The 10086-nt window shown below is 36.5% G+C and overlaps 1 long non-coding RNA gene across 1 annotated transcript; it reads left to right on the forward strand.

Moving 5' to 3' along the window:
- The first annotated feature begins 9128 nt into the window (after window positions 1-9128).
- Window positions 9129-9797, forward strand: LOC124276527. The gene is made up of 2 exons (XR_006898554.1): window positions 9129-9163; window positions 9644-9797. It is a non-coding gene; the product is annotated as an uncharacterized LOC124276527 (long non-coding RNA).
- Window positions 9798-10086: the final 289 nt, after the last annotated feature.

Here is a 10086-nt window from a genome sequence, read left to right on the forward strand (position 1 = left end):
TATAATGTTTAAACACAAATGAATTCATTCCACATTCTTTATCTGGACAAAAATATCCTTTCACAAATCTCCGAATTTTGTTCATGAAGGCTTGTGGTCATTCTAATTCATCAATTATGGCAGATTATTTAATTTGGGGCATTTTGTGTTTGGTTTTTCTTGTATTTGTGTTGTAAAATGAAAATCAATTGTATATTCTTCATGTTGCATTCTGAAAAAGGACCTGGTCAGCTTGCAGTAGTCTTCTCTCCATTTACACCATGTAACCATGGTAACATTGTGTGAGCATTTATATCACGACATGTCATCCTTGTGGGTCATTACCTCTCGTCATAACAATTGTTATTTTTGTATCATGTTCTTCGGTTCGTGTGACATGCATGTCATGTTACATTGTTGTATATTTCATGTACAGTTACATGGTGATATTTATTTGCCATCGTTACGAAGATCGCTTTGAATGAGTAGCGCATACACATGGCTGATTTGGACCAGGGTAAAGTTAAATTTGAATTTGGGATTTTCTTTCGCTCATCTTATGATTTTATAATGCATGAGGGGCTGTGGGGTAGCCCAGTGGTTAAGGCGTTTGCTTGTCGAGCTGGGTTCTATTCCCCACATGGGTACAATGTGTTATAGTCCGTTTGGCTCAAAAGCGGACCGATGAATTGCAAGCTAACTTGAAAACTGATAAATATATAATACTCTATGAAACGTTTACCATAATAAGAACATCAGACCAACTCTGTAAGGTATTTGCAGAATTTTTGTCCTGAAAAAAAAATGAAAAAAGTTGTTTAACAACACTATCATTAAAATGTTGAGACAGTTCACTATTTGTTACGAGGGAGGAGTTGGTCTGATGCTTTTATTATGATCAGCATTTCATTGAGTATTGTATGTTTATCAGTTTTCGGGTTATATCGCAATTCATCGGTCCGCTTTTGAGCCAAATGGACTATAGCTCTTACAGGTGTAATAGTTTTATCCCTTGCATATAGTATGAAAATTGCAGGAAATTTCTAATGACAAGCCCAAATGGTGGCAAATAGATATCACCAGTTTTAACATTCTTATATTGAAGTTGTCACTAGATCTGTCAGTGGTTAGTGCTACTGTTGAGCCAAGTTTTGCTGTTTTGCAAGAATTCTTACATTTTCTCTTCAGTAGTTTGTTTTTTGTTTAACTATTGTTGGGCAGTTTCATTATTTTGTCATCTAACTGCTTACAGAGCTACGTTAACTGGGGCTCAGTCGTACCTCTGCAAGCAATGTAAGATTGTAATTATACCAGACTATTGCCTGCCTTGAGATAATGCAAAGGTGTGGAATCAGGTAGCCCTATTGCCTGTGTTTATCATAACTGATGTGTTCAAAGGTAACATGGGAGTTTAAACCAATGTCTGAAATAAAAGGTTATTTCATATGTAATTCATGGTATTTACTTGTTTTATGAAACTTCCTTAACTGTTATAATGGGGTAACGCTATGATAAACTTGTTTACGATAATATTAACCAATCTTAAGTGTGCTCACTTATAAAAATAATCCTTGGTTTTGACACACATGTATTTTTTGTGAATATCGTTAATGACAAACTTACATCCCCCTGAACGCAAAGCATTGAAATTAGAAATTGTCTCAAGCTATTCTCATGTAGTTTTGTGATACAACATGTTATGTTAGGGGTTACACTTCCTCAGTTTCTGAGTCACATATTCATATATTTCTGATAATATGAACAATTTCATAATTTACAAGGTTTATGCATGTTTTTAAATTTAAAATCCTAGTCATCAGTCATCCTTAAAAATATTTTGCACGGATATAGTATACAGCATGTACATATTATAATCATGGTCAGGCTTGTTACAATTAGACGTCAGTGAGAGTATGAAGTGGTGGGACAGCATAGTGGTTAAAGTGTTTGCCCGTCATGAGGAAGCCCCGGGTTTGATTCCCACATGATGACAATGTGTGAAGTCCATTTCTGGTGTCCCCACCATGTTATTGCTGGAATAGTGTTAAAAGCGGCATAAAATTAAACTCAACTCTAAATACATCAGTTATGGTAAATGAGTCATGTAGCTCTGGTAGTTTTTGCAAAAGGTTCGCTTCCTAGTATCTGTCAAGTCATTGTCACGCATCATTTACACCTGTATATAGTGAAAGGCACTTTAGGTCTGTCGTGGTACGCTGTAGGAGATCGTAATAACTGATCAGTACATTTTGGCAACTTGATCCGTCCTCAATCATCAAGACCCATTGCTGGCTTCTGAAATTACTTTGTGGATACTGAAAGTTCTCCTATATGTCGAGGATTATGATGAAATCGTAAGTCAGTTGATTATGGTCTGGTAAGACACCCATCATTGCATTGTACATGCATTGGCTTTGAAATATATTGTCATGGCAGGTGAAATTCAATATTGTGAAAATCTTTTTGTATACATTATTTCTTGAATTTCTGTTTTGAATACACATGAACATTACATATTAATGACAGCAGTATTTGTACACACATATACTCTGGTAGAAACCATTTTTATTCACAGGCACTAGCTATTTGAAATCAAAACAGTAATTATTTACCTGTGTAGCAGATCATGGAATCATTGGAAAAAGCATTGATTGGCAAGTGTGAAGTTCACTTAATAGAATTATCTGTTGTTTGTGCTGGGATCTTCTTCAATGAATTGAATGGTAGATTCACCCAGAATACGACCCTTGGTGTCAATCAGAAAATCCTGCTTTTGAATTTCCCCAATGTCGTTACATTTGTGGCCTTGTCCCCTCCATAAAGAACTAAGGTGATCGTAAATGCCATACTTTAACACAGACTTACGAGAGTCCCCTCCACCAAGCAATAGTTACACTAAGGTGATCATCACTCCCAGACTTGCGAGAGCCCCTCCACAACAAAATTATTGCACAAAGGTGATCGAAACACCCATATCTTAACACAGACTTACGAGAGTCCCCTCCACCAAGCAATAGTTACACTAAGGTGACCATCACTCCCAGACTTGCGAGAGCCCCTCCACAACAAAATTGTTGCACAAAGGTGATCGAAACACCCATATCTTAACACAGACTTACGAGAGTCCCCTCCACAAAGCAATTGTTGCGCTAAGGTGATCTTAACTCCCATACGTAACTCCATAACTCAGACTTACGAGAGTTTACATTTTTTTGTGAAATGGGGCACTGCATGTCTTAATATATGTCATTATCTCCATTAGACTCACCACTGTAGGACTGACGAACTGTTAAAAATGGCATAGAAACAAACTCGCTGCCTTTTCATAGATATGTGAAACTGGGACAGATACATGGACCCAAGAAGGGGGTTTAATAGAGAGGGCAATGGTAAAGCTAGCTAAATATATAGATAAGTCACAATATTACTTGACACAGATAACAAAATCCACATCTCTGGATAGAATCAAATAGGAGTAGCTATAGAAGAATGACATCCTTCAGGAATGCTACAGAGATTTTTCATGATTCATAAACAGCATTATATTGTCACGATTATCGAGCTAGTACAGTGGAAATATAATAAATGAGATATTTGGTGCTGGTTTGTTAGCTTACAGTTTGAAGCTTAACATTTCATACCTTTACAGTTATACCACACGTTTGATAAGGATACTTGAAGCGTGGGACCTGAATGGATGCGATTGGCTGCTTGGATATGGTGTCGGACAAATAGTATCCCATGTCATTGTAATGAAAGCAGGGGCACTTTCAGTACATGATTCTAGTACACCAATTTCTTTCTCCTTGTTTTGTAACACGAAAAAAGCCTGGGATCCCCCTCAAATGAGTGGTATGTACCCCCTTAGAACATTTGCATATATAAACTGTGTTGTATGAAATGTGCGATGTATTTGTTTGCTATACACAATCATTTAGATCTTGGCTTTTGTTGGTGCATTGTCAGTCTGAATTTTTGCTTGAATTTCTCATATTCATTTGTTGTCTACAACAGTACAGATCATTGTTCCATCATCTTTCTGATCATATCTACATCAGCCTGATGTACAGTTATTGGCCCTGATCCCTCACATTAACAAACAGTGGCAGTCGAACCATGTACTGTTAAACTTGGATGTTTCAAATTCCTGGTTTTCGAAAATGATCTTCAAGTCCGCAAAATCCTTCCTGTCTTTATCATTTATACTACTTTATCCAAATTCCTGGATCTCTCAACTTTGTAACTCCTTTCACACTCGATTGGGGGCGGGGCGGTGGGGTAGCCTAGTGGTTAAGGCGTTCGCTCGTCACGCCAAAGACCCGGGTTCGATTCCCCACATGGGTACAATGTGTTAAGCCCATTTCTGGTGTCTCCCGCCGTGATATTGCTGGAATATTGCTAAAAGCGGCGTAAAACCAAACTCACTCACTCACTCAATTGGGGGCAGTGGGGTGGCATAGTGGTTAAGGCATTTGCTCATCACACCAAAGACCCAGTTTCGATTCCCCACATGGCTACAATGTGTGAAGCCAATTTCTGCTGTTCCCCGCCTTAATTTTGCAGGAATATTCCTAAAAGCAGCTTAAAACTAAACTCGCTCACTCACACTCAATCGACCGTCTTCAATGTGGTTGGGGCAATTACATCAAAAGCAGGATGCTTTCTGACAACATTCCAATATCCAATCAAACCTAATTAACAAGTCCACTTTAAATCAAGCTAATCAGTGTATCCACATCACCAGCAAGTTAGGGAAGTTTTCTTACAAGAAGCATATGCTCGCCACACCGAGGACCTGGGTTCGATTCCCTACATGGGTACAATGTGTGAAGTCCATTTCTGGTGTCCCCCGCTGTGATGATATTGATGGAATATTGCTAAAAGTGGCGTAACACTAAACTCACTCAGTATGTTATAACTCGGAGAGGCATTTAGACATTGAAATACTATCGAAGGATAAGACATGTCGACGAACAACTCGATTACAATAGAAACATTCCTGTTGTAATAAAGAAGTTCTTCTCCATATATCATAGCCTTCCTCATGACGTGATGTTTGGTCTTGAAAAATGGTTGTCTCAAAGTTTTTGATTGTCCCCACAAGTTTGACAGAACAAGGTTCGACTGTACTTAGTAAATAGGTGTTAAATGTAGCATGTATTTGGAGACAGTTTATTCTTAAGCTCAACAATAGCCTGGTACCCTACTTCCTGTGGCAGCTAGTGTTTACCTTGACAGGGTCCTCTGCTTATGCCTCAACAGTGATGGCTGGAAAACATGATCTTTGGATCTGGGAAATGGGGGAAATGTTTCTCCTCACTTTGGGTCATGAAGAAATGATTTTCTTTCAATGTGATCAATTTTGACTTGTTTGAGTGGCATTTTAGAAGTTGGGATGTACATTGTTGAACAAATTTTAGTTTATTTTGTGAGTGCAACGTTTCGGTACAGATTCTTGTACCATTGTCGACGTTTGACAACGGTACAAGAATCTGTATCGAACGCGGTACAAGAATCTGTATCGAAACGTCACACTCACAAAATAAATGAAGTTGTCATCCATAAAATTTGTTCAGTATTGATCAGTTTTGGTTTACATCTTAAAATAATCTGGTTCATTACTGATTTTTGAAGATTATAACAGAAGACTTATGCTTCCTTCTTTTTGTCCCTACTGGGAAAGAAGAATGAAATAATCATGTTTTAAAGAATTGCGTATGATGAGAATATTTTTCTTACAGTAAGCTTACTATTGTTTTACATGTTGTCTCCACTATTTGTTCAGTACTAAAGGATTTAGAGACGAGAATATTTTAGGGCCACATATCAGATGATTACCGGTAATGTCCAAGTTTCAGGATTTCTTATTGAATAGTGTATGTGACTTCTTGTGTCGCTATTATTGATATTGTAGGGCAACTCTATGTATTTCCACGTATTTCTAGTTTAATTCTCCTTTTGATAATATAACTGATCATGTATGGTCATTTTGCTTAAATCTTAGTTGGTATTAATAACAAACCCAATTGTAAAAATGAGAATTGTAGATGTGTTACTGTTATTTAAAACTTTGGTTTTATAATACTTGTAGCAATTTTAACAAACATTTCTTTAAAAGCCTATACCAAAGGACAAGACTTGCCATCCGGTGTGGAAGATTATAATTTTTCCAATGTGATTTTAGTCTCACAAATTATGCTCTTCTTCATAATGTTTTATTGTCTTTTGCTTTGTGCTCCAGTACATTCAGTGCTGTCCCTGTCTTGATATAAATTTGAAAGTTTTCATGTTATGGAATTTCTGGATTCAATATGTTGGGATCACTGTATTTTACTGCTTGTGGTTTGAAAGTTAAGACAGTGCATATGGCGCTGATATTCTCAGTCAAGCATTTGTTTAAGTAGTGTGGTTTAATTTGTATGCTTCCCATGATGAAATGACTTACTTGGTGATTACTTGTAATTTACACCAAACCTGTACACATCTCATACTTATCATTAGTTGGTCATTGTCATGTCTTCAGAAGTAAAAAAATTTGAAAAGTCAGTTTTGTTCTTTGTTAATTTCCAGTAATGTTGCAATAGTCATATAGATGCACAGTATCCAAGTTACTTATGTTTGGGCTGGATTTGTGGTCAGAATAGATACCCAGTGCGTTGTTTCTCTTGAGATAGGTGAAATAGTGAGTTCAGTTTTATGCTGCACTCAGCAGTGTGTAATTAATTGAGTCTGCACCAGACAATCCAGTGATCAACAGCATGAGCATCGATCTGCACAATTGGGAACCGATGACATGTGTCAACCAAGTCAGCGAGTCTGACCACCCGATCCCGTTAGTCACCTCTTACGACAAGCATGGGTTACTGAAGATCAATTTCTAACCCGGACCTTCACGGGTCAAAGAAGATTTAATATGGATTCCTGAAATTCAGTGCCATCACAACCATCAACACCAATGTCTCTGCATATAACATAGACCATTCAGTGCTTGGACATTCCTGAGATATATCTTGTACAAGTGCTGAATCGGTTCCATTCGAATGAGTGAGTGAGTAGGGTTAGCTTTCAGCAATATTCATGTAACATCATGTCAGGGAAGGGGCGGTGGGGTAGCCTAGTGGCTAAAGCGTTGGCTTGTCACGCCGAAGACTCGGGTTTGATTCCCCACATGGGTACAGTGTGTGAAGCCCATTTCTGGTGTCCCCCGCCTTGATGTTGCTGGAATATTGCTAAAATCGGCGCAAAACCAAACTCAGTCAGTCATGTCAGGGAACAGGAGAAATGCTGCTTTGCACACTGTATCCATGTGGGAAATCAAAACCATCATCTGAGATATGGAAAGAGCTTCCTTGATTTGGGAATATAAAACCCGATAAACAAAGGTGAGCATGGCATTTATTCATAACAGGCAGCTTTTACAACATATCAACAAAAGTTGCATAGATGTATTAGGAACAGAGACGAACAAAAAAATAACAACAAAAAGTGATAACAATGGAAATCTGATGACCAGTTAGTGCAGTTCCTGCAGTGACAATTAAAAGCACATCACAATGCATCCATAGAAAAATTACATTATATGCAATTCCAACACTACAAACTCATGCTTACATTTGTTTTCATGAAGATAAAATGCTTAATGCAGAAATAAAACAAAAAATAACACAAAAAACAAACGACTGATACTTTGTACTCAGAACACCTGGTGTCAAAACTTCCACTTAATCTCAATGTCACTTATTTATTAAGGGTGAGTGAGTGAGCCCTGATTATGTTTGCTTGTTTGTTATTTAATGCACATTCAGCAATATTCCAGCTATATATATGACAGCGGTCTGCAAAAATTGAGTGACCAGACAACCAGTGATCAACAGCATGAGTATCGATGACATGTCAAGTCAAGTCAGTGAGTCTGACCACCAGTTTCCCTTAGTCGTCTCTTATGACAAGGATGGGTTACTGAAGATCAATTCTAACTCTCAGATTTGCCAAGGATATCTGAATATTTAATTGGTAAGATGTGAATGCATTTGTTTCCGAAGCCATCATTCACTAAGAACCATAATCATTAAAATCAATTGGCTTCATTTCTGTATACAATTTAGTATTTCAATTGTTTATATAAGTTAAAATGTTAAAAAAATACTTTTCAAATACTTTTTGTGAAATAATCATAATTGCAAAATATATAGAAACCTATTAAAACTTACATGATGATGGATATTATACACAGAATGCATTATAATGAAGGAGAAAAGCTGTTATTATGCAACACAAGGAATAGAACGATAAAACACAATATATGGATGTGCCATATGTTTCTATATGTTTGTCTCTACAATGTTGCCAGTGCAATTAATATGTTTAAGTAGAGCATTTGGTTTCAAATGTAAATATTGTAAAGATAAAAGTTCTTACAATGAATTTTTACTAACTGCATTTTGCAGCAAAAGGTATACATCTATTTTATTAAAATGTCTTCAAGGGAAGTAAATAACATCTCAAAACTTAAATTGTATTTTAAAGTACTCTATTTTAACTCAGCACTTATGGAAACCAAATAATTGATAAAAGCGGTTTTTATGATGTAAAAACTCTAGTCATGATACAACTCTTACAGAAATTGATGAAACTGACCTGTCCAGACATATGGTGATATATCTTACCTATGTATTTACATATAAACATTATTGGTTGGTAACCGCGGGATGAACAATATCAAATATTTTTAACGATAAATAACTTTATCATATTTTTTATAGATAACAACTTCTCTTCTTCTGTAAAATACTGTTTTGTGTTACAGCAAATAAAGAGGCATAATCATGCAGTTTAATAAAGCAGTTGTTATGAAAGTCTTTTGCCTATTCTGTCACAAATAAACTATTATGTAACTGAAGGAAATACTGCAAGATTATTGCCACTTAGAAAGTGACAAAGTTTCCGTTGGGACTACACCAGCTTGGAGGGCTAGCGATCTCTACACTGAACTCTCCTGGTGCTGTGGTACAAGTGGTCTTAGTGCTAATGTAATAGCTTAACAAAAATGTATGACATCATAGTGCTGAAGTAGGCTTGTAGAATATTCATGCCTATGGCTACATTAATAGCATGAATTACTAATGTCAGCTCTCATTATTGCCTACAGCTGAGATTTGATATTTACACGACACTTTATAGGGAGGTTACCAGAACTCCAGATAAGATTTAGGTCATGTGGGTACTGTACCCACTGTAATTTTTTGGAGTGGGTATTATGAATGTTGAGTGGGTATTTCATTTTCCGTTACCCACTGCTTTCAAATATGTGCGTATTTCAGTCATTTTACTCACCTAAGTATTATGTCATTGAGTAAGTTTACTAAGCAGGTATGTCCTGCCTTATATCATACCTAATCAAAACCAACTTAAATATAATGGAAATGATTTCATAAAAAAATCACTTATCCGTTACTGACAGTACAACACTAGTCCTATACTAACAGTACAACTTGATACGCAAGCGATTTTTATAAATAAATTCCGTACGCATTTGTTTTAAACTTTTTGCGTATCTAACATTTTAAATGCGTAATTGGTACGCAACAAATTATTTTTCAATGCGTAATTGGAAATTTTCTATGCGTATTTCACCCGGATACGCAGCTTATCTGGGCCTCTGGAGGTTACTGATCTTACTGAACCTATTTCATCTGACTAACAAGGCGGACTCCTGGTATGACAATATTATTGCTGCTGGGGTTTATGATTCCGTATTACCAAACCGTAAACTCTGCTGGTGGTCACAGTAGCTGGAGGTTGGAGAAATATAGATGATATATTAATGATAATTATGATTCTGTATTACCAAACCGTAAACTCTGCTGGTGGTCACAGTAGCTGGAGGTTGGAGAAATATAGATGATAAAAATAAATGTTTTAAAAATTAAAAATCAAGGAGTCACTGGTATAGTCAAAAGCTCCCCAATGAATTGCACTCTTACTCAAAAAACAAAACTGTAAATTACTCAAACCAATGCCAAAGTAAAAAGGAAAAACACACCAACTCTGCAGAATTTTGTCATCATTTTTGTCAACAAAATAAGAAAGTTGTTTACCAAACCATCA

Source organism: Haliotis rubra, unplaced genomic scaffold (assembly GCF_003918875.1).
Source record: "Haliotis rubra isolate DU_JTF1 unplaced genomic scaffold, ASM391887v1 Scf21, whole genome shotgun sequence".
NCBI classification, from domain to species: Eukaryota; Metazoa; Mollusca; class Gastropoda; order Lepetellida; family Haliotidae; genus Haliotis; species Haliotis rubra.